Raw genomic sequence first — 27,034 nt, forward strand, 5'->3', positions numbered from 1 at the left:
CATGGGAGTAGCTTCCCAAAGTATCTTCATTGAATTACTTTGCATTCATTTTGATTTATATATTTTGACATGTTAGGATATCTTAAAATAAAAATGTGCTGATTTATGTTAACATGTCATTTATTTAATACCCTGAAGGCAGAATAGATAGGCTTTTAAAAGAGGAACTTAATAAAAGTCATTATATTCCTATATGCTTTTTTATTTTTTAGAGATAGATTCTCTCTCCGTCGCCCAGGCTAGAGAGCAGTGGTGTGATCCTAGTTCACTGCAGCCTCAAACTCCTGGGCTCAAGCAATCCTCCCACTTCAGCCCTCAAATAGGTAGGATTACAGGCCCTTGTCACCACTTTCAGCTAATTTTTTTTTTTGAGAGATGGGGTCTCACTACATTGCCCAGGCTGGCCTCAAATGATCCTCTGCCTCAGCCCCACAAAGCACCATGATTACAGGCAATATTAGTGCAACCAGCTATGCCTGTATGCTTAAAATGAGATTTATACTCATTATTGCCAAGAAATAATCAGATTCCAGGTTGCTCAGGAAGATGTGTCTCTGCAAAATACATACCCTAAAAATTATGACACAGAGGACTACGTACTGTGACTGCAGGGCTGGCATGCATAGACCTAAGAAAACCTTAGTAATTGGTGGGGTGCACTAGCTCATCATACCTGTAATCCCACAACTTTGGGAGGCGGAGGCGGGTCAATCACTTGAGGTCAGGAGTACGAGACCAGCCTAGCCAACATGGTTAAGCCACAACTCTACCAAAAATATAAAAATCAGCCAGGCTCAGTGGTGGTCACCTATAATCTCAGCTACTCAGAAGACTGAGGCAGGAGAATCGCTTTAACCTGGGAGGGGAGGTTGTAGTAAGCCAAGATGATGCCACTGCACTCTAGCCTAGGTGACAGAGCAAGACTCCATCTCAAAAAAAAAAAAAAAGAAAGAAAGAAAAGAAAACCCTAGCAGTCATGGCACCCAGCTTCTCATTGTCCTAGAAACCACAGTTCAGAGGGGGGACATTACTCTCGGAAGCCCGGCTAGCACGTTTTCCAGGCACAGCCTCATTTCTAAGTGCCTTCTCAATTTCTCCTTCTTGCTGTATTTACATAATGTCATTATCACCATCGTTCATTTTCTTCCACACTGAATTCCTTACTGCTAAAAGAGAAAATTTTAATGGGATGGACAGCAGGTGACCGAACAGGCAAATCTCTCATGCCCCATTCCTCCAGCATAACCTCTGTGTACCTCAGAACTGTCAGGCTCTATGATGGGGCTACAAACCCTGCCCTCCTAGACAACTCACAGATTATTTCCCCTGCCATAAATCAGAAGACTGTGGGCTATGAGAAGACGAGAGTAGGGTGCTACAGAGGAGCAAAGGGAAAGAGCATCTCATCAGATTAAACTACTCAGACTCAAATCTGAGTCATGAAAGGCAGGTAGGAGTACAGGTGAGATAAGAAATGGGAGATAGGAAAAGAGCATTCTAGACAGGGCCGGAGAGGGGCGGCCTTGAAAAGAAGGACAGACATGAGAAAGCATGGCAGAGTTTGGGACCTGTGAGGAGCTCAACACGGCTGGAATTTCAGACGCCTACGCGAATATGGAAAGGAGTGAGTCTATAGAGAAGACTGGGGACCTCTGCTAAGGGATGGAGTCATGTCCTAAGCACAACGGAGTCGCAACGACCTTATCTGTGACATAGTTTTAAAGGCTCATTCTGAATCCATGATGTGGCTGGGCTGGAGAGGTGAAGACTGGAGGTGTGGAAACAAGCAGAAGGTTCCAGCAGTTACCCAACTGAGAAGGACTGGCACGAGACTGGGGCAGGTTCAGGAGACATTCTAGGCATGGAATCAGGGCTCAGTGACTGTTCTCACATAGGGTGAGGAAGAGGGAGGAGCGTTCCCAAAATTTAACTTTCTTCTTTTTCAAACTACATTTTTGAACCATTGAACACATTCGTGTCACAATAACAAAATGACTGTGTCCTCAGATTTTGAATTCCAAATACTAAATAAACATTGATAACAACAAAGGAGGCAGAGGCCAGTGAGGTTACTTGAGAGATGAGAGAGTAACATCACACTTGTTGACAAGAGGCAGTATAAGGCAGTGATTATAGTGCCAGAAGAACTCGGGCTCGAATCCCAGCCGGGTCACTTGAGACCTTGGACAAATAATCCTTTAAATTCTAGTTCTCTAATTTCTATAAGGAGGAGAATAACAGGACCTACCTGTAGAGGTTAACCGGGAAGCTTCTATAAGAAAGTAGGCTGGGTGCAGTGGCTCACGCCTATAATCCCAACCCTTCGGCAGGCCAAGGCAGATGCATCACTTGAGGTCAGGAGTTTGAGACCAGCCTGGCCAACGTGGGGAAACCCTGTCTCTACTAAAAATACAAAAATTAGCCAGGAGTTGTGGTATGTGCCTGTAATCCCAGTTACTCAGGAGGCTGAGGCAGGAGAGTTGCTTGAACCCGAGAGGCAGAGGTTGCAGTGAGCCAAGATTGCACCACTGTACTCCAGCCTGGGCAACAGAGCAAGACTCTGTCTCAAAAATTAAAAATAAATAAAAAAGCACAAAATACAGAGTCTGGCCCATAACTCATTAAACCACTGTTACCATTCAGTAGAAGATTTCCAAGGTTTGGAAAAGAATAAATCTTTTTATTTTTATTTTTTGAGAAAGGGTCTTGCTCTGTTGCCCAGGCTGGGTGGAGTGCAGTGGCATAATCATAGCTCACTGCAGCTGTGACCTCCCAGGCTCAAGCAATCCTCCCACCTCAGCCACCTGAGGAGCTGGGACTACAGCATCCACCACCAGACCAAGCTCATTTCTGTATTCTTTTCATTTTGTTGAGATGGGGGTCTCATTATGTTTCCCAGGTGGCTCTTCAACTCCTGGCCTCCAGCAATCCTCCCACCTTGGCCTCCCAAAGCACTGGGATCACAGGCATGAGCCATCATGGCCAACCCTTTAAATTTTAACATACTAGCTTTTATTTTTAAGATATCCCTAGTTAAGGGTAGTGGGTGAGAAAGAATGTTAACACTCTGGTAGGTAGCCACTGACTGAGAGTTATCATCAGATGCTCCTTCTCAGGTCCAACCAGGAGCATCAGACGGAACATGGATCCCTCAAGTGGGGGCTGTGAGATACTCTCACACCCCAAGTCTGCTAGAAGAACAGTGGGAAGCAAAAGCTTAAAAGCTGATGTTACGGTAACAGAAAATTCTTTTAGGCAAAAGGAAGAGAATCATCTATTTTGCATTCTGAATAAACAGAAACTTAACATTGTAAAAATGTTGTGAGAAGTTAGAGGCCTTGGTCATTTTTACAAAAATGAAAAATGAACAACTAGTCTGAGTTCTTTATCAGGAAAACCATAATAAAGAAATGAATACTAGAAGTAATAAAGAAGTAATTACTGTATTTAAGTGAGTGACGTCTGTTTAATTTTCATCCTATGATTCTTAAGAAAGTCAGTCAATACAATGATACAACTTTTACGTGCAGTTTTGAAGGAGTGAGGTCAGGGTTTGTGCTGGCAAATGTTTAACAACCAGCTCGACAAGGGGGAAAAAAAAAACCCTGCATATCTTCAATTTTATACACAAGTTTATTATAAATTTTACTGAGCTAGGAATGTGTCACATATCCTAAATTCCATATAACCAATTGATTTGTTAATTTTTTAAAATTATTGTATCTACAGAAAACCTATGGTTGCATATGATGAACAAGTATACTTCCAACATGAATACTTGTTGGTATTTTCTTCTAATAATACATTATTAGGAATAATGGCCAGGCACAGTGGCTCATATGTGTAATCCAAGCACCTTGGGAGGCCAAGGCAGGAGGACTGAGGCCAGGAGTTCAAGACCAGCCTGGGCAACATGGCAAGACCCAGTCTCTACAAAAAATATTTTTTTACATTAGCCAGGTGTGGTGGCAAGCACCTGCAGTCCCAGCTACTCAGGAAGGTGAGGCAGGAGAATCTCTTAAGACCATGAGTTTGAGGCCGCAGTGAGCCATGATCACACCACAGCACTCCAGCCTGGGCAGCAGAACAAGACGCTGTCTCTAAAATATGAAAATAAAAGAGTAAAACAACACATCATTCACTCATCAATGCAAGAGTGATTCCTTTGCTGAGTCAGATAATTGTTTCTGAATATGAGAATATTTTCCACAATTTCTTGTGCTATTCACGATGTAATGCTACAGACAACAGATACTATTAAGTTTAATCTTCAATTTTCTTCATCATTTTCTTAAGTCTACACAACAAACAATAACTCAAGTCCCGATATGTAGTCAATACTTCCATGAAGTAAACAGTCCATTGTGGCCAATTTCAAGCTACAGCATGACCACTGGTTAACACAGAGTTTGGAAGAAATGCACAGTGGAACACAGTTATGTAATATTTTTATCATACAGGTATAATGCACTTCATTGTCTCACATTTACTGAACTTCTCAATGCCTTCCTCCAGAAGGCATTAAAATTTGTCCCTATTTGTTGGACTTGACTGAACATGGTGGTTGCTTTATTGTTTAGGGATCCTAAATATACCCATGTTTGAATGCTGAGATGTAATTCCAAGAACTATCTTTATTAAACTTGGCTATAATTCTATGTAAGGAGTTCACTCAGTAGTATACTTGACCCAGATCTTATTGGTTCATGAGAGACAACTATTAAATTTTCAGGAAATTTACAAGCCAGTTGTTAAATGTAACCATTGTTTAAAATAAATCATATGAACTTATAATTAAATTATATTTCCAAACAAGGATTAAATATTCAAGATTCATCACTTCCCATTCACATTATTACATTATACTGTTACCCAGAAATTATTCAAGATAGTAGCATATAAATTTGAAAAGGGTATAAATGGAGTTAAAGTATTTTAAGGCCCTTGCATTGTCCACGAAGTGGTAAAAGTATTAGTTTATATTAGCCTTTAATAAGTCAAAGATAAATACATACTCTCTAAGGTAACCACTAAAAGAATGTAAAATAATGTGTAATTGACAAGCTAATAAAAGGGGGTGAATCAATAACTAATACTTAACTGAAAATAAGAAAGGAGAAAAAATAAACAAGAAATGGGTGAGAAAAATAGAAATTAAACAGTAAGATGGTAGATCGAAAGCTAAATCTGTAATTCTATTAAAGGCCAATAGATACCCCAATTACAAGACAAAGATTGATACAGTAGATAAAATAAAATTAAAATATACTGCTTAGATGACGGGTTGATAGGTGCAGCAAACCACCATGGCACATGTATACCTATGTAACAAACCTGAACACTCTACACATGTATCACAGAACTTAAAATGAAATAAATAAAAAAGAGGCATACTTTCAACATAAGGATATATAATGTTTGACAGTAAGGGGATAAAAAAGATATGCAAACACTAACCAAACAAAAACTAGGAAAGCTTAAACTAGAATTTAAGGTAAGAACCACTGTCATCAGATTGATATAGCAATTCAAATCTACATGCATATAATAACATGTCCTTGAGATATATAAAGAAAAAAGTGAACGAATTAAAGGGAGAAATAATAATTAATAATCCTTAATCACAGATATTTTAATATACCTTTCTCTGGGGCTCACAGAGTAAATAGGAAAAACAATCTGTGAAGATATGAACATTTTGAACAAAAATGTTTCTATCCTTTTACTTTTAACCTCTCTATAACCTGAATTTGATAAGTCAATCTCATAAACAGCATCAAAGTATCCTGTCACATTTTTTTAAAAAATGAACAATACTATTGACACTCTTCAATGCTATATCCACCAACTGTAGAATGTGAATTATTTTCAAGAGTAAACAGAATGTTTACAATGATTAACTACATGCTAGGCCAGAAAGCAGCACTCAACAAATCTCTAAGAAATGAAATTATACAGAGTGGGTTCACAGACCTCAGTAAAATTGAGCCAGAAATCAGTAACAGAAAGATGACTGGAAAATCCCCAGGTGTTTGGATATTAACCAATAAACTTTTAAATAATTCATGAATCAAAAACAACTTAGGACCTATTGATAATAAAAATATAAATCCTTTCAGAGGGGAAATCTCTAAGCCAGAATCGGCTTTTTATCTATTCATTGAAAGTGGTGAAATAATGGTCCCTCTTAATGATCTGATGACCTAAGATGATTTCTCTCTTGTATTAGTGGATCATGTACTTAAGCCTGGGCCTATGAAGGAGCCTCATCTTATAGGTCTAGAAGATCACTGGAGGCAAAAAGCTACATATTTTAGATCTGGTCCCTGGGCAGCTACTCCATGGAACGAGAATCTTCTGTTTTACAATGAGCAATGGCATAGTAAGTTACGTGCTAAACCCTTTGTCTTTTCTTCTATGCCCAGCACCATTCTCCCAGTGTTAGAACGCCCACCCTTGTCCCTAGACTATTTGGACCACGTCTTCAACAGTGTAGTCCCTCTGAGATTATCTACCAACTACTACCTCTGGTTCCTGATAGCCCTTATTGTCAAGGGATTATTACCTTGACTTTCACCTGGCTAAGAGACCTCTCTCTGATGTTTGAGATTATATACATAAAACCCACAAAAATATTCTGGATTTAAAAAGTTGTGTATTCTCCACCAACGAAGATCTCATCATGCTTTTGTCTCCTACTGTACGGCTTACATGTCTTAATGTACTTCCTGTAGCTAGTATAAATCGTAAAGCATTTAGAACATAGAGCAAAGATAATATTCAAAAGATAATTTTAAGTGTTTAAAAATAGCCATCTGTATATTAATTGGAGTAATTAACACTAAGCACAGCACACATGCCCCCAAATCTCAGTGGTTTAAAACAACAAAGCTTTTAGTTCTCTTTTGAATCACTCTAATGTGCTCATGGAGTTTGGAGTCTCCCCTGAATGGTGACTCAGAGGATCAGGCTACTTCCATCTTGTAGTTTTACCATCTTCTTTTTTGTTTGTTTGTTTGTTTGAGATGGAGTCTCACTCTGTTGCCCAAGCTGGAGTGCAGTGGGGAGATCTCAGCTCACTGCAACCTCTGCCTCCCAGGTTCAAGTGATTCTCCTGCCTCAGCCTCCCAAGTAGCTGGCATTATAGGCACACAGCACCACGCCTGGCTAATTTTTTTATTTTTAGTAGAAAGGGGGTTTCACCATATTGGCCATGATGGTCTCGATCTCCTGACCTCATGACCCGCTTGCCTCAGCCTCCCAAAGTGCTGGAATTACAGGCGTGAGCCACTGCGCCCAGCCAGTTTCACCATCTTCTTGCTTCACTGTCATCCTGGTATCACCCAGCTAGAAGATGCAGAGGAGCAAAAGGTAAGTCTAATCAACGACTGAACCATCTCAGCCAGGAAGTGACACGAGTCAGTTCCACTCACCTTCCATCGACTGGAAAGAGTAACACCACCCTACCTAGATGCAGAGGGACAGTAAAGTATAGTCTGCCCAGAGACCAGGAGGAAAGTGGGGTGGTCTGTGACACACATGACACTGTCTCTTCCTCCAACAGACATCAAACTGCAGTCTATTAAGGAGGAAGAAAAGAAAGGAAATAGCATTCACTGATCTGGGGTACCAAATTTAATGCTACAAACTTCATACATGCTGTATTTAAACTGTAAGAAAACATAAAACAAATGTCATTCTCCTCAGTTTATACATGAAGAAACTGAAGCACAGAGATTTTATATAAGTAAATTAAAAAGTCAGGAGTTGACTCCAGGTCTATCTGACTCCAAGGCCTGTGTTTCTCTTTTATCATCCCAGGTTTCTCAAAAGGTGGCACACAGCTCCCTTGCATCACAGTAATTTGATGTGCCTGAGCCTCATATCATGCTTACTGAATTAGAATATCCAGGGGTAGAGTATAGGAATCTGTGGTTAACAAGTTTCCAAGGTGACTCTATACTATTGTAGATCATGCTTTCTCTGGAACACAACAGTGAAGGTCTAAAACAATCTCTTTAAACAAACCAGAAAATGTACGGAAAAGACATAAGATTAAGTAGGCTTAAGAGAGGAGGCTGTAGGGCAACTGGAAAATCCTACAGAACAAGAAGTTCAAGGCTGGGGAATTCATCCTAAGCCAGTTAGTTTCCTGGGTAATCTTGGGCAAGTCACCTAACTTCACTCAATCTGTCCCAAAAGAAGTCTACATTTTCTCCATAGTAAAATGTTGCAATCAGGCTAAATAATCCCTAAAGCCTTTTTGAAAGTTATTTGTAAAGACTTAAAGAGCTTTAAACTGAAACAATAAAACAAATACAGGATGAAGAAAGTATTAACATTTAAAGTAACAGATAATTCTAGCAAGATTTTTTGTAGATATACACAGGCTTCTTCTAAAATTTATATGGAAAGTCAACAGAACTAAAAAGTTAAAACAATTTTGAAAAAGAAGAATAAAGTCAGAGGAATCACAATACCCAATTTTAAGACTTTCTATGTAACTATAGTAATCAACACAGTGTGGTATTGGCAGAGAAATAGATCCATAGATTAATGGAACAGATTACAGAACCCAGAAATAGCTCTATGTAAGAATGCCCAGCACATTTATTTTTAACAAAGATTTAAAAAGCAACTGAATGGAGAAAGGAGACTGTTTTCAAGAAATGGTGTTGGAAGAACTGGCTATCCAGAGGCCCAAAGAGGGGAAAGATATTTACAATCTAAACCACACCTTCAAGAAAAATTAAATCAAAATGGATCCCAGACCTCAATGTAAAATGCTAAATGTAAAAATATAAAACCTTTAGAAAAAAAACATAGAAAATCCTTGTAACGTAGGGTTAGGCAAAGAAACCTTAGACATGACACTGAAAGCATGATCAGTAACATAAAAATTTCAATTCATTATAATTTGTTTTCCACAAAATATCTTGGGAATAGGATGAAAAGGTAATCAACAGAAAGTGAGAACATGTCTGCAAAATACATGTCTGACAAAGGACTTACTTTCAGTATAGTTAAAGATCTTGCTAAACTAAATAGTAAACAATCTAAGCTTTTTAATGGGCCAAAGACTTGAACAGACAGACCTTCACCAAAGAGAATATGGGTGGTGAATTAGTACATCCTTAGCCAGAGGAAAATACAAATTAAAACCACAATGAGATACCACTACACATCTATTAGGATGGCAAGAATGAAAAATAGTGATAATACTAATTCTGGCAAGCATGTAGAGGAACTGGGTCCCTCATACATTGCTGGTGGGAATGTGAAATGTACAACCCCTAATGGAAACAATTTGACAGTTTTTTAAAAAGTTAAACATCTAGCATATGACTCAGCAGTCATACTCTTGGGTATTTCTCCTCAAGAAATGAAAACATTCTCACATAAAATGTACATGAATTTTCATAGCAGCTTTATTTGTAATAGCCAACAAACTGACACCAACCCAAACGTCTTTCTAACAGTAAACAAACTACGATCCATCCATGCAATGGATATATCCATGCAATGGCATATATACTAATTGGCAACAAAAAGCAGTCAACCACTGCTACACAAACGAGTTGGATGGATCTCAAGATTATAGAGAGTGAAAAAGATCAATCTCAAAAGCTAAGATTCCACTTATGTGACATTCTCAAAAAGTGATGGAGCATGGGTCAATGGCTGCTGGAAGGGGAGTGGGGTTAGGGATGAAAAGAGGGTTTAACTATAAAGAAGGTTGCACAAGGAAGTTAGTTTGTGGAAATGCAACCATTTCGTATCCCTACTCTGGTGGCAGTTACACAAATCTAGACAGGTAGTAAAATTTCATATAACTATACACACACACAAACACAAGAAAGCAAGCATTAGGCCAGGCATGGTAATTCACACCTGTAATCCCAGAACTTAGGCTGAAACAGAAGGATCACTTCAGGCCAGGAGTTCAAGGCCAGCCTGGGCAACAAAGTAAGACCTGTCTCTAAAATCATAATTAAAAAATTTCCCGGGTATAGTGGCATGCACCAATAGTCCCAGCTACTTCGGAGGCTAAGGTGGGAGGAAAACTTGAGCCTAGGAGTTCGAGGCTGCAGTGACCTATGATTACACCACTGCACTGCAGCACCTGGGTGACAGAGCAAGATCTCGTATCTTTAAAATAAAATTAAAAAAAAAAAAAGCATGATGAAAAAAACTAGTGAAATCTCAATAAAGTCAGCAGTTCAGTTAATAGTGTTATACCAATATCAGTGGCTTGGTTTTGATAAAGTACTACAACTATGAAAGATGTTATCATTGGAGAAAGCTGGGAGAAAGAACCTGGGAACTCTGTACGATTTTTTTCAACTTCTTGTGCGTCTAAAATGATTTCAAAATAACACAAGCAGCAGCTAGTATTTGTTGAGCACTGTGTGCTGACATAGCTCTGAGAACTTTATATACATCAATACATTAAATCCTTACATCTTTGCAGTAGATACTGTTGTGTTAGTCCATTCTCACAATGCTATGAAGAGATTACCCAAGACTGGGTCATTTACAAAGCAAAGAGGTTAACTGACTCACAGTTCAACACAGCTGGGGAGGCCTCAGGAAACTTGTAATCACAGTGTTAGGCCAAGGGGAAGTAAGGCACATCTTACATGGTGGCAGGAGAGAGAATGTCTAGCGGAAACTGCTACTTTTAAGACCATCGGATCTCATGAGAACTCCCTCACTATTATGAGAGTAGCATGAGGGAAACTGCCCCCAGGATCCAATGGCCTCCCACCAGGTCCTTCCCTTGATACATGGGGATTACAATTCGAGATGAGATTTGGGTGGGGACACAGAGCCAAACCCTATCAACGGTGTTCACTGCATTTTACAGATGAGGAAACTACGTTTCAGAAAATGTAAGTGAATTCAGCAAAGACACAGTTGCTAAGTAATAGAGGTAGGATTCAAACTCCAGTCGTCCAGTTCCAGAGCTTTCAGTTTTAACCAATAAGTTTTTTTTTTCTTTCTTTTTCTTTTTTTTAGAGATGGGTCTCACCATGCTGCCCAGGCTAGTCCTGAACTCCTGGCTCAAGCAATCTGTTTGCTTCAGTCTCGCAAAGTACTGGGATTACCTACATGACCACTGTACCCAACCCCAATAAGCAATATTTCTGAAGGACAAAAAAAAAAAAAAGCAGGACAAAGAGAAGGTCAGGAGTCAACAATATGGGGGGAGGGAAAGAAAAAGAACAAAGAAAGACAAAGTAAACTGAACACAGCATGCAAAGGCCCAGGAAGTGATCTTTCTGGCACCCTCTATGTCAGTCAGTCCCATAGGCAAGACTGTACTCCATTTTGATCCATTTATTTCTAAGGGACCAGGGAGAAACTGGAGAGACGGAAGGCACATTCTCAAAGGAATATTAAACAGCTCTTATTCCAATAGGTCAGAGTAATTGGAGTTATTTAATCTATAGGAAATCAAGAGAATCATTTAATCGCCACCTTCTGTAAAGACTTTTGAGAGCATGCCCAGAGGATACAGCACAAATGAAAGAGACTTACATCGAAAAAAACGTTTAGTTTGACATTCAAACACATTTTCCTGGTCATCTGAGTGAAGACAAAACTAGGATAGATTGGAGTTTCTTCTGAGACATTCAAGAAGGGAAAAACAAAACTCAAAATGAAACCTGTTCAGAAGCTGTACCTGGTGCTATGCCGGGACCCAGGTAAGACGTTCAATATGTGTTGTCTGTTTCAATCCTCCTAGGTAATTGTGAAGTAGGTATGGCTGTTCCCATTTCGTAGATATGGAAACTGAGCTTCAGAGACGCTAAACTCCTGCCCAAAGCCACTCAGCTGCCTGGTGGTGGAGATGTGAAATGCAAACCGAGGCATAACTGCCTTTACAACTCAGATTGTTTCCACTATGTTATATACATTGTTAAACTTGGAGATTTGTGGACTTTGAGACCAGCCCCCTACCCCAGCCCTACTGGCATAAAACTGCATCAAATAATCAATTACGGTTGTTTTCCAGCTGTAAAAGTATCTATGCCTCAAAATGCTACTAACCTGATTTGACATCAGCTCCAAATTCACTCATCTCAATCAAGCCCTTCTTTCAGGAACTCTGTTTCGTCCAGTAAGGAAACCTACGCTTCTAATGTATCACTCTCTCAAAAGCATCCCTGTGGGGTATGGAAATTGAATTAGAAAAAATGACAGAGAAAGAGTAAGCACTTGAGTCTTGTTTTACAGATGAGAAATTCTGAGATGCCCAGTAAGCCAGGCATAGAATCAAAGCTGTGTATAAGTAAACAAGAGACTCAGGGAGCAGGGGAGTCCGACCTCCTGAAGATTTCAACATAGGATGAGTGCAGCCCCACGGATGCTATGGAAGAGCAATGCCCCATTGGGAAGGTCTCTACCCATCCAGGCCAACATGGGCCCAATGAAGGCCATGACTATGCACATTTGTGTGTGTGTTCTAGTAAAATTTTATTTGTAAAGACTGAAATCTGAGTTTCATATAATTTCTTGCTGATTTAAAAAAGTAATAATGTTTCATTTTTAGAGCAGTTTTGGATTTACAGCAGAAACGAGAGAAAACTACATATATTCCCAACCACCCCCATCAGTTTCCCCCATTATTAACATCATGCATTGGTGTGGTACATTTGTTACAACTGATGAACCAATATGGACATGTTATTATTAACTTTACATTAGGATTCACTCTTTGTGGCATACAATTCTGTGGGTTCTGCCAAATGTATAATGACATGTACCCACAACTACGGTATGAGACAGTATAGTTTTACTGATCTAAACATCCCCTGTTCAACTATTTTATCCCTCCCCACCAAAACCCCCAAAACCACTGATCATTTTGCTGTCTCTATAGTATTATCTTTTCCAGAATGTCATATAGTTGGAATTGTATAGTAGCTTTTTCAGACTGGACTCTTTCACTTACAATATGCAGTCAAGTTTCCTCCAGGTCTTCTCACAAGTTAATGGCTTTTTAAAAAAAATACTTTTTTTAAGAGCAGTTTTAAGGTTATAGAAAAAGTGATCAGAAAGTATAGAAATTTCCCACACACCCGCCTCCCCACAAGCAGCTTCCCCCTATTATTTCCATCTTGCATCGTTTGGTAGATTTGTTACAACTGATGAGCCAATATTGATATGTTATTAACTAAAGTCCATTGTTTTCATTAGAGTTCGCTGGGTTTTGACAAATGTATAATGACATGAATCTACTTTTAGCACATTTCATCACTGAGTGACAGACAGTGTATGACTACACCACTGTTGGTCTATCCATGTATCTACTGAAGGACATTCTAGTTACTTCCAAATTTTGGCAATTATGAATAATGTTGCTATAAACATTTCATGAGATTTTTGTGTGAACCTAAGTTTTCAACTTCTGTTGAAATACCACTGATCTTGATTACTCGCTTATATGCTAAGACTATGCTTAGCTTTGGGAAAAAAAACTGCCAAACTCTCTTCCTAAGTGGCTATACCATTTTGCACTCCCACCAGCAATGAAAAGCGATTCTATTGCTCCACATCCTTGCTGGCGCTGTGTTTTAGATTCCAGTATTCTAACAGGCATGTCTCTTGCATGTGTCTAATAGGTGTAGCTCACATTTTAACCCAAATGTATCTTTTCTAAAGTACAGTGTTCAACTAAAACAAAAAAGCAAGCTAGAATTCAGCATGTAATTGTCATTTTCAGAACCTTCATCCAATCAAACTGGAGGGATCCAGTGAGAACAAAATTCTTTAAAACTACTAATTCCTATTGCTGAAGAGAAGGCTGGTATTACTTACTACCCCAAATACTTTGCAATTGAAAAAGCCAAGTCAAAATGTGTCTCTTCACTAATATGCTAAAGTGAACTTTTCTCGTATAGCATGAGGACACCTGAAGTATAAAATAAAAATTGCGTTCTGTTGACTAGTAGCCTCATAAAGGCATTTTCTTTCGCATTTCTGGATTTGACTTATTTTTGCCAAGCTTCTCAGATTTAAACAAGTGTGCAGTCCTAAATTACTCTGTGCTGTTTCTAAGACACTAAAAGGTGTGGGCCAGGGCGGTAGGGAGGGGCCTGGCATTTCCTTCTTCTATAGCTTATCCAGATGCTCTCTCACATTTTTTTTGGAAACTGGGACAACAGAAAAATAGGAAGAAGCTTTCTGCTGCAGGTTATTACACCTGCTCTGGCCTGAATTTTCAAATAGTGAAAGATATTTTCTTACTATATTTCAAAGCTACATTTTACACCTTATTGTTTACATCATAGTTTTGATGCTCATTAACTCAAAAAGGTTCAGAAAACAAAGAGAAAAAAAAAATTCTTCAGGAAAGAGAAATCACGCGGCTTCACATTTTTTGCAAATGTGAACTTTCCATAGTTATGACTTTATGATGTGGCAACTTAACGTAATCAAAATCACATAACACATCTACCTTGGAAAATTATTGGCAAGGATCTTAGATTGTTAAATGGCCCATTTTACATTCCAATCCTTAATGAGCAAGATCAAACCATATAAAAACAAGCGCTTTCTCCTCAACTATCTATCTGCCGTTTATGGCACCTCCTCAAAAGCCTTGGAAATAGTCCACAATTAGGTGGCAAAGATGCCTGAAAACTTTTCCAAACCAAATGGCAAAGCATTTAAAGGAAGCATCACAAAAGTATTTGCCAGAAACAAGCATAACATTTGGAATACCTTTCCTTGGCTTTTAATCACTGCGTTTTGGAGGGTAAGTTTAATTACTTCTGCTCTTAACCCGCGGCTATCTACAGCGATCATTCCAGCCATCCCTGTATTTCATATGGCAACTTCGAGCATAAGAAACTTCAAGGAAAACACTGAAATACCCACACTTCAGCAGTGCTAAGAAAATTCCCCCCATTAATGTAATTTCCTTTCAACCGAAGCAGAGTGAGCACATTCTGCTGAGTCTTTATTTATTTTGAGACAATCGCACTCTGTCGTCGAGGCTGGAGTGCAGTGGCACGGTCACAGCTCACTGCAGCCTCAACCTCCTGGGCTCATTGGTCCTCCTGCCTTAGCCTTTCAAGTAGCTGGGACTGCAGGCTTGCATCACCACACCCAGCTAATTGTTTTTTTTTTTTTTTTTAAGTAGAGACGAGGTTTCCCCATATTGCTTAGGCTGGTCTCAAACTCCTGGGCTCAAGGGATCTGCCCACCTCAGGCTTCTAAAATGCTGAGATCACAAGCGTGAGCCACCATGCCCAGCTGAGGGCTTTTTAAAAGGGAGTTTGGGGACTGGTAAAAATAAATGATGTAACTTTTTAAACATTTCTAGTGAGGGACCTCTGGCACAGGAGGTATTTGATTATCCCTGTTGAATTGAGGTGTCTTCCCCAGGTCATCGGTGTATCTTTAATTTTATCATTGAGTCTCCAAGGCTGGAGAGTTGCAAGTATCTAATACAGTATGAGCCACTTGATTTTTGTGATCCATTCCTTCCCTTTCTTACCATACTGCTGGATAAACATACTATTCTCACCCACACTACAGACTTAAAGCTTTCTAGCTTACTGTCGTGGGCTGAATGGTGGAGGCCCCAAAGAAGATATGTTAAAGTCTCAGCCCCAAAACTTCAGATCTTATTTGGAAATACAGTCATTGCAGATGTAATGATTTAAGACAAGATTATACTGAGATAGGGCAGGTCCTTAATCCTATATGGCTATTGTCCTTTTAAGACAATGTGAAAAAGTGACAGCAAAGGGAGACTGTATAGATGCAGCTGCAAAGCAAGGAATCCTACTGTCAGAAGCTGGGAGGAGGCGAGGGAGAAAGGGAGAATGTCCCCCTGTGGGTTTCGCAGGAAGAATTGCCCTGCCAATGCCTTCCAGACTTTCAGATTTCAGATTTCAGACTTCAGACTTCTAACCCCCAGGACTGTGAGCTGGTCAATTTCAGTTGTTTTAAATCATCCAGCTTGTAGTGATTTGTGATAGCAACCCTGGGAAACTGATACACATGCCTTGGTTCTTGAGTCAAACAGGGGTTCAAACCCTTCTTTCTGGACAACTGGTGGCATGCAAAACTGGTGGCATGCAAAGCTCTTCTGGGACTGGGGCCCAACCTTGCTGCAGTAACCTCCTCCCCAGGGATCAGACTTCTTTCCCAACCGAGGGTCGGTGCCTTGCTACTTTCCCTTAACGGGAACACAGCCTCCAGGGATGCTGCCTAAAGGCCTATGGAAACCCCACAAAGCCCTTCCTGAGACGTGGGAGTTTGTTTGGTTTAATTTTTCATCAACATAAAATAAGCTGGTAAATTTATAATTTTACCTAAAAATTAAGATAAACCTAGGATACTCTATGTCATATGTGTTCATATCCAAAAACATATTGCTTTCATATACATAAAATGTCTTTGGCTCAAAAGCTGTTGCTATGGACTCAATTATTTCCTCCCAAAATTCCTGTGTTGAAGCCCTAACCCCTCAGTGTGCTGGTATTTGAAAATGGGGCCTTTGGGAGGTGACTAGGTTTAGATGAGGCCATGGGGTGGATGTTCATGATAGGATTAGCACCCTTACAAGAAGAAATACGAGAGGCCAGGTGTGGTGGTTCATGCCTGTAATCCCAGCAGAGAGAGGCTGAGGCAGGAGGATCGCTTGAGCCCAAGAGTTTCAGACCAGCCTGGGAAACGCAGTGAGACTTTCTCTCTCCAAAACATTAAAAAATGAACTTGATATGGTGATGCACACCGGTAGTCCCAGCTACTTAGGAGGTTGACATGGGTGGATCACTTCAGCCCAGGAGGTCTAGGCTTCAGTGAGCCATGATTGCACCACTGCATTCCAGCCTGGGCGACAGAGTGAGATCTGTCTCTACATTTTTTTAAAAAGATGAGACAAGAGAGCTTGCATTCTCTTTCAGCCATATGGAGACAGAGAGAAGGCAGTCGTCTACAAGCCAGTAAGGGAGCCCTCACCAGGAACCGAAGTGGCCCACACCTTCATCTTGGACTTCCCAGCCTCTAGAACGATGAGAAAATTCTCTTGCATAACCACTCAGCCTATGGTATTTTGTGATAGAAGCCCAAGCTAAGACAGCTGTCATATTTAAGTGAGAACACAATGTAATGTAACGATGAAAACTCTTTAAAAGCAGTAGAGGTAATCAGACACCATCTGAGTCAGGATTCTGTCCCATCAATTTTGCAAAGACAGGTCATGCTATGTGTTTTCAGTAAATGTTATGTATTTTAAGTACAGCAAATTTCTAAATGATTGTGTTAAGCTCCTATGGTCCCTTGCTTTCAATAATAAAGATCTGTTTACCTCCTGCTTCACTGCACTGCCCTGGGCCCAGCCATCAGGGCAGAGAGGGCCAGGAAAAGAGGAAGGGAGAAGAGAGCTGTCCGTCTTCTCCTGAGCCCACACTGGTAGAATAAGCCTCTGGGCACCTGTCTGAACCCTTTGGTGAGTAAGCCCGTGCAAGGCCTAGGGCAGGAATGTGTTTGAGCTGCTTTTCTGTCCAACTTCCTTGATGTGCCTACAGCATCTCCTGATGTCTGTTGCCCTCACTTTAAATGCCAAGTCCTACCTGCCTACTGGTATTTTTCCTCAACACTTTGATCCAGGCCTGTTGCCCTAAATGGCAGATCTAAAATGCGGCATACATGTGCCATCTGTCTGTTAGCATCAGGGGTTTGGGGGGAACCTCAGCTGCTTCTGTGTCCAACTTTCTTGCTGCCTCCCCTTGTCTGTAGTCTCACCATACCTATTGCTCCTCCCCTCACCATTACAGGCATCTCAAGATCAGCTCCACTTTCTCAGCATATTAAAGTCGCTTCATAAAGGAGGGATGGGCAGATGAACACAGTTGTGAGGCATCTAACGTGGGCATTTAGGAAGTCTTTCCTCTTCCCTCTTCAACTTTTCATTTTTTTGAGAAGGAGTCTTGCTCTGTCGCCCAGGCTGGAGTGCAGCGGCGTGATCTCCACTCACTGCAACCTCTGCCTTCTGGGTTCAAGCAATTCTCCTGCCTCAGCCTCCTGAGTAGCTGGGATTACAGGCATGCACCACTACGCCCAGCTCTTTTTTTTTTTCTTTTCTTTTTTTTTTAGTATTTTTAGTAGAGAAGAGTTTTCACCATGTTAGCCAGGCTGGTCTTGAACTCCTGACCTCAGATGATCCACCCACCTTGGCCTTCCCAAGTGCTGAGACTACAGGCACGAGCCACCACAACTGGCCTTTTCATTAATTTTTAAAAGGCTTCGCACACCGTTCCTCAGATTTGATGGTACTATTCACATTAACTATATGCAGTAGTCTCCCTTATCAGTGGTTCACACTTTCTGCATTTTCAGTTACCTGAGGTTAACCATGGTCAGTAAACAGGCAAGTATAACACAATAAGATATTTTGAGAGAGGTAGAGAGAGAGAGATCACTTTCACATAACTTTTATTACAGTATATTGTTATAACTGTTCTCTTTTATTATTGGTTATTGTCGGTAATCTCTTACTATGCCAGATAAACTTTATCACAGATATGTATATGTTTAAAAAACTGTAATATTTATAGGATTTGGGACTATCTGTGGCTTCAGGCATCCACGGAGGGTCTTAGAACATATCCTTTGTGTTTAAGAGCAAACGACTGTGTAAGAGATACCAAAATCCAAGAGAAAATAGTATCTCTATAATCAGAACCACTTTATAGAATTGGAGTCACTGCATAGAGAATGGAGAGTTTTTTATATCCTATGCTGCTCTGTCTCTGAAAAGTATTGACAAGTCCCACAAAGACATAATTACTTTTCGTACACTTGAACAAGACCTGTCTTTCCAAAATCGATGTTCACGCCAGCAAAGGTACCCTGGTGTCACAGTCAATAGTGCTGTCCCCAAACTGAGTGAAAACTTGGTAACATCCTTCTAGAATTCCCTATTCAATCAATAGGAATAACTTTAGAGTCCTCCTTCTCCCGAGTTTTGTAAAGTTTTTTACCTTATGTAATACCATTTGAATGTGGATGCTTTCACAGGTTAATCAAAATCCTTGAGACAACTGTTTCACACTGAAGAAAGCAATGACATGCTACATCATCCATTTTCATTAAAATGTCTTAAGGAGGCCAGGCATGGTGGCTCAAGCTTGTAATCCCAGCACTTTGGGAGGCCAAGGAAGGCACATTACCTGAGGTCAGAAGTTTGAGATCAGCCTGGCCAACATGGAGAAATCCTGTCTCTACCAAAAAACAATGACAACAATTAGCCAGCCATGGTGGTGTGCACTGTAATTCCTCACTTTACTACTCAGGATGCTGAGGCAGGAAAATCGCTTGAACCCAGCAGCCAGAGGTTGCAGTGAGCAGAGATCGCACTATTGCACTCCAGCCTGGGCTCAGAGACTCCATCTTAAAAATAAATAAATAAAAAAAAATAAAAGTCTCAAGGAAATTGCTCTAACTTTCCCTTTTCTAGCTGGTAGAAAACCAACCCCTCCCCTTCTTTTCAACCAAAAGCCTTTATTTTCTCAATTTGCAGTTGGTTGTTTTAGTAATCACAGCAATTATTCTTTTTTATTTACCATATGCACTTGGTACAATTTTTATTTTACTGTTTTTCTTTCTGGTTCATGATAATGTTCTCTTTTTTGTATGATAATGTCATAAGCCTAATTTTCCCTTCTGTTAGGTCTTGATTATTCCCCCCGAAGGCTGATATTTAAAATAAAAGCACTTAAAACTTAATGTTAGCAGAACAGTTATGTGGTCACATGCATACAAGGGAAAATAAGCCTCCAGATACTGTTAATATTATTCCATGCAAATTAAGTCTAATGCAGCACATCTAATAAGGAGTTTCGCTTCAGGGCTGATCTAATTGTGAAACTGAGCCTAAGTTTTCAAAAGGTGATGGCAAATAACTAGGAATCAGTTTGTCACTGCTGTTGCAGGACCGACTTCTGAGGATCATTTGTAACTGACAAGGAAAATTACAACTTGAGAGTTATACTCGTTGTATCAGAATGTTCTCGAAATTAGCCTGATCAGTTTTTTGGTTTTTTTTAAACAAACATACAAGAACGTGCAGCTATCAGTTGAGGTTAGCTGCAAGATGGGTTAAACAGGTCCCTTTAAGGTCAGCTGGAGCAGATCTCAGGTTGAAACAGCTGGTTAAACCGAAGGATGTAGCAGTGGGTCCCTTGAGCAGCTCACTGGCTTTTGTCAACTGATATGAGGAAGTTTCGATGAAGATACAGAAAAACCTTGACAACCAACCTCAACTGTTAGTCTCTTGAGACCAACAACTGTCTAAAATAAGCTAGGAGACTCATTTCTAGCTTCCCAGGCCCTACTTTGTATTGAAACTCCCTTCCCTGCCCCCTTAGCACAGCCACATCCACCTCACCCTTCAGGTCTCAGCTCAAATGTCAGTTCCTGAGAAAGGTTGGGCGTGAGAGGCAGTACCTGCCTCAACTGTGTCTACTGCTCCAAAAAGTAGAGCAGAAAATGGGCAACAGACAAGGCCACCCAGAAGGGAAGAAAAGTACTGCCCCAAGTGGCCAACACACCCATCAGGACCCACTTGTCTTTGGGTGCAACCTAACCTTGGACCTCACCTTCTTTTTCCTGCCCTGTAAGATTACTCCCAGTTAATTGTTCTAGTTATTTCTGGTTCTCCGCAGCATTAAAATATTGTGCTAGGATAAGGTAAAAGGAACTGGATGAATCAGAAAGGGAACAAGTGAAAAAGCTAACAAAAAGGGGCAAAGAAATATTTGAAATGTATTATAATTGAATAAAATCGAAATGCACAAAAGACCGACCCAACTGGAATTTAAATAGTTCTAAGAGATCTTTGCAAGAAGTGATTCTGTAAGTGAACTGAGAATGAGAATAGAATCCTGTTCTATAGTCACTGGGTGGTAACTTCCCTAAGGCTAGAGACAGAGTGTCAATTCACTTGCTCTCCACCATGAAAGAGCTGAACCAGGCCTGTGGGAAGGTATTTTGTAAATTCAATAGATGATCATTGTTCTTACAGGCCACGTTCTGATATAAAAGCAGACACCAAGACTTACTTTGCACATCAAAGTTACAACTTCCAAAGTCAGTTAAAACCACCACACACATAATTTGCAAAAGGATTTTACTACTTTCTGTGTTCTTTTTCCGGTTTTTTATGGCTCACCAATAAAGAGGTATGTCATGATCACCTCTTCTCTAACGAATCCTTTCTGCCTCTTTGGGATGTAAAGGGGAAAATTGAGAGTAAATACAAACGTTTTCCTAGCCCCTCTTAAAGTACAAAATTAAAGAGGCCTGTTATCCTGTAATGAAAATGTTCTACTTAAATGAAATCTCATTTTCAAATGACCCAACCACAGTACAATCAACAATAACAGGCTTTATATCCAAATCAGAGAGGAGGAGAAAGGCATAGCATGCTTGCCCTTGGTTAAGAAGGGTTCTATTTAAACAATGAGAGACAAATATGTCTACATCACGGGGTCTGGGGAAAATATGCTAGCTATTGTTGTTTTTGGATTAATGAGAATTTTGCTCCCAATTTTCCACAGAACGGTTTTTATTTTCTAATCTTTTCACTGCACCATTTACCACTGCCAGGAAGCAGCCAAAAAGTTGCTAAAATCTACCGTATCAAATGTGAAGCAATGTGGAAGCACGACTGTCACGAAACTAAGGTCGCCCCCCCACCCCACTCCTGGCCAGAGCACATAGTTTCCTAGTTCCGGCAGGCTTGCGGGCTGCAAGGCAGCACTAGGGAGGAGATACTCAAAATGGGTAACGAATATTGAAAACTACACATCATACCATCTCTTGGGAGTCAGGAAGCTAGGGCAGGTAACTTAACATTTGACAAAGCTTCCTTCTCTTCTTCCACCTCCAGGGAAAGAGGGCTGCTTTTCTTAATCAGGCCATCCACAATGTGCAACTGCTTTGACCCGCTCCATGTCATCATAAACGGCAAAATATTAAGGAGTTTCCTGAATTTAAAACGATATATCCATTTGCATTATCTAAAATGCTCTTTGGAACACTCACTTTTAAGAACAGTTTGTTTTTCTTGTTTTTTTTTTTTTTAATGAGACAGTTTCTGTCTCTCAGGCTGGAATGCAGTGCTACAATCACCGTCCACTGCAGCCTGGACCTCCCTGGGCTCTGCTGATTGTCCAACCTCAGCCTCCCAAGTAGCTGGGACTACAGGCTCACCATCAGGCCCATTCAACCAAGCTCAGTAAACCATCCCACCTGCTGATGAGAGTTTTAAATGTTCAATGCACCTGGGTGGAAATAACAACGATACGCAAGGTATTTTATTTCCCTCAATGATACTTTAGTGAGCAAACAGCTCATTAACATCTCCCATCGCAGCCTCTACCACTTGACAGCCACGTATCAGTGTAATATTTGTGTATTTTGCTCAGTTTATGAAATGTATTTATACATATGTACATTTACATATATTACACATGTATGGAAAATGGCTGTGCAACAAATTGAAAGCACATGATCCCACACATGTAAATCTCCCAACTCTCGAATCTCATTGTTTTCTCCTTGATTCCTGACATTCTCCACAGACTCCTTGGAATTCAGCTGCTAGAATATTCTTGACTGAACATCAAACTGCTGCTAAACACATTCTCAATATAACTTTGAGTCCCGAACATAGCCATATTTTCATTTACTTAGGTAAAATGATTACATCTGGAAAATGTATATACTTGGACTTACAATCAGTCCCCCACTGCATCAGAAAATAACAACATTAATTTTAAGCAGATTCTTTCAAAAGGGAAGCACTATACACCATTTCTCAGTAGTTGATCTGGCACACTTGAATCTAATCTGAATTTCTAACAACCTTGCTTCAGAAGTTTTTCCATGAAATTTGGTCTTTGCCTGACTCGCCTGCTATAAATTCTAATAACCAAACTCTGCAGGCCCTTACACTATTCTTGAACAATTCTACACTTGGAAAAAGATTATGAAATCTTTAGCAAACACCTTCTGTATGAGCTTAAGACTTAAGTTTTGTTTGTTTTTTTTTTCAGATTATCCAGAAGGCTGGATTCAGTGTCTGAACAATCATTTTCCAAAACACAAGAATGAAACCATAGAGAAACCCGTTAGGGTCCACACTTACCCTGTAGAGACTTAGGCTGCGTAAACACGAAGCAAGATCATTTTCTAATCCATTTCTTGTAAGTCTCTCCTTCCATGGAGTTCTCAAGTCTCCCAGGGATGTGGAATCTACCTGTATTACCAGTAATGGTGACCTGTCTTTTTTTTTTTTTTTTTTCCACCAACCCTCTCTCCCCGCTTCACTTCTCCCAACAAGACCGTCGAGTCTTAGAGCTTTTTCCGGGTACCACAATGTCAGCCTCACCTAATCCCTCTATGCCCACATCCCCTACCCATCCTGGGGAATTTGGGTTTTCTCCAGTGATAATGGATGGAAGTTACTTGGATAATAAACCAAATCACATCAGGTTTACAAGAGGCCTTCATCTAGTTCAGCAGATGTCTCCTACAAGAGGGTGCTGCTGAGACTTGGAGCAGCAGGGCGAACCTGGGAGAACTCTCATTTTGGAGCTCTTCAAATATTTCTATCTGGACAGCTGTGACCATACCAGTCCTACTGCATGGAAAAGTCCATTAAAACAAGATGTCCACAGGAATGGACACGATCCTTCAAAAAGAAGTACATTTTTAACAGTGTTTCACAGCACACACTCAAGTACCTTTTTACATGTATGAAACATATTGAAATATTAGGGAGAAAACAAAGATAGAAACAAAACCTGTAGGCATTCACTCATATCCTCCCGTAAGATTGCCTTAAATGCATTTACAAGACAAACACCTTCCTAGATAATGTACAGAAGAGGCAGAAAGTGACCAAAAGCAAAGAGATGGCTTATAATTACCATGTGAACCCCAAATGCTTTCTGGTTGTTGGCCAGGGCTTTGCTGCACAGTGTCCTTAGCAACTGTTTTCTGCGAAGGGTGAGATAATTAAATATTTTCGACTTTGTGGGCTCCACGAGGTTTCTGTCTCATGTTCCTCTTTGGTTTATTTTACAATCCTTTAAAACAAAGGATTGTATTTTAAATTGCATTTCTAGCCTAAGAGCCATTTGCTGTAGTCCCAAGTACCTCTTCCTTAGGAGATATTTGGAAAATCCCTGATGTCTGTGTCTAACCGGATGAAATTATCAATTAGGAAGAGTACTGAAAACTAAGAGGCTTCTGTTTGAAAGGAAAATGGGTTGTTAGATAAGCACCAAACAGACTTCCATTCTGTCTGAATCATTTTGTTAGTTTTACACAACTCCAAGGGAAATCTCAGAGACATCTATGTTTCCCTTTAGTTTTTATTTTTGTGTGTTTTTGCTGTAAGAAGGGTAGGATCAGGGAAGACAGAAGAGAATGAATCTTGCAAAGTGACTCTGACTCAAAGTAAAAAAGGTTACAATGACTAAGTTCTGGAAAATAATTGTAAGGAGGAAGAATACAACTTCAAGAAATAAAACATAAAGCTACAATAATGCAGAGTATCATTCTCGGGTAAATATGAAACAGATCAATAAAACCAAATAGCATAGAAACAGACCCTAAGCTATAAAAGACATTAGTACATGATGAGTGATGACAAAAGGCTATGGGGAAGTTGAGAATAGTGGCTCACGCCTGTAATCCCAGGACTTTGGGAGACCGAGGTGGGTGGATCACTTGAGCTCAGGAGTTTGAGACCAGCCTGGGCCACAAAGTGAAACGCCATCTCTACAAAAACAAACAAAATCAAACAAAATTATCTGCGTGGTGGCACACGCACAACTCTAGTCCCAGCTACTCGGGAGGCTCAGGTGACACGATTGCTTGGGCCCAGGAGGTCAAGGGTGCAGTGAGCTGTGATGTCACCACTGCACTCCAGCCTGGGTGACCTAGGGAGACCCTGTCATGAACAAACAAAACACAGCTGTGGGGATACAAAGCCTTACTCAACAACAAGAAAAACTGCTGGGTCGGTCAATGGATTGTCCGTGGAAGGAAAATCAAGTGAGATTTTTCTCCATTTCAAAAGATAATTCCAAATACTTTCCATGTAAATAATATAGTTAAAATTTTAAAATCCCATTAGAGAAGCTAGAAGAAAATACAGTTAAATTGTGACCATCCTTCTGGATGGGAGATTTTCTAAAATGATGGCAGGAATCACACACATCAAAGGTATATACTTGATTACTTCAAAATTAAAATTACCAAGCTGAATTAGTAAATTTACCATTATGTAGTAAATTATATGTTATACAGTATATTATGAACTATTATGCAGTAAATTAAAATACTGAATAAAAATTAGCAGGCCGGGCGTGGTGGCTCACACCTGTAATCCAAGCACTTTGGGAGGCCGAGGCAGGCAGATCATGAGGTCAGGAGATTGAGACCATCCTGGCCAACATGGTGAAACCCCATCTCTACTTAAAAAATAAATAAATAAATAAATACAAAAAAATTAGCCGGGCGTTGTGGCGGGCGCCTGTAGTCCCAGCTACTCAGGAGGCTCACGTAGAGAATGGCGTGAACTCGGGAGGCGGAGCTTGCAGTGAGCCGAGATCGCGACACTGCACTCCAGCCTGGGCGACAGAGCGAGACTCTGTATCAAAAAAAATAGCAAATTAAACGTTAAAAAATCATTTTTAAAAGCCAATAATAACCAACTAGGACAATGCTTTCAACAAATATAATAAAGTGTCAACATCCCTAATCTATAAAGATGTTTTACAAGCTATAAGAAACATACTACACTTCAATAGATTAAAAAGTAGGGAACTTTTGCCAGGCACGGTGGCTCATGCCTGTAATCTCATCACTTTGGGAGGCCAAGGCAGGAGGATGACTTGAGGTCGTGAGTCCAGACCAGCCTGGCCAACATGGTGAAACTCTGTGTCTACTAAAAATACACAAAATTAGTCAGGTGTGGTGGGGTGCACTTGTAATCCCAGCTACTCAGGAGGCTAAGACAAAGAATTGCTGGAACCTGAGTCACAGAGGTTGCAGTAAGCCAAGACTGCGCCACTGCACTCCAGCTTGGACAAGACTGAGACTACATCTCAAAAAAATAAAAAATAAAGGGAGAGAGTTTCTTTAAACTAGTGAAAAGGTTAATACACAGATTTTCTGAAGTTTAATAAATTCACTGATAAAGAACTGCAAATTGAGACAACATTAGTTTTTGTTGATCAAATTAACCATGATAGCACACAATGCCTGTTGGAGAATATTGAGTCCAGGCTTCCACCCACTGCTGGTTGCAGTGGAAATTAACTCAGTCACTCAGGGAAATAATTTAGCAGTAATCTGGCAAGTATCAAGTATATTTAAAGTGATTTTACTTTTTGACCTAGTAATTTTACTTTGAGGAATGAATCTAAACGAAACAGTCATAAATGTGGACAAAGATGTATATGCACTCATGTGTACATAGGGACATTGTTCATAAAATTATAAATTTACATGCCTAACATTGGAGAATGGTAAGTTATGGCATATAGATTTTATAAAATATTAATTGTCTAATATTAAAGTTATAATTATGAGGGTTTTTAAAAATTATTATACTTTAAGTTCTAGAGTACATGTGCACAATGTGCAGGTTTGTTACATATGTATACATGTGCCATGTTGGTAGGTTGCACCCATTAACTCGTCATTTACATTAGGTGTATCTCCTAATGCTATCCCTCCCCGCTACACCCTCCCCACAATAGGCCCCGGTGTGTGATGTTCCCCTTCCTGTGTCCAAGTGATCTCATTGTTCAATTCCCACCTATATGTGAGAACATGCGGTGTTTGGTTTTCTGTTCTTGCGATAGTTTACTGAGAATGATGGTTTCCAGCTGCATCCATGTCCCTACAAAGGACAGGAACTCATCCTTTTTTATGGCTGCATAGTATTCCATGGTGTATATGTGCCACATTTTCTTAATCCAGTCTGTCACTG

This window comes from Colobus angolensis, unplaced genomic scaffold (genome assembly GCF_000951035.1).
Source record: "Colobus angolensis palliatus isolate OR3802 unplaced genomic scaffold, Cang.pa_1.0 Scaffold184, whole genome shotgun sequence".
Taxonomy (NCBI): domain Eukaryota; kingdom Metazoa; phylum Chordata; class Mammalia; order Primates; family Cercopithecidae; genus Colobus; species Colobus angolensis.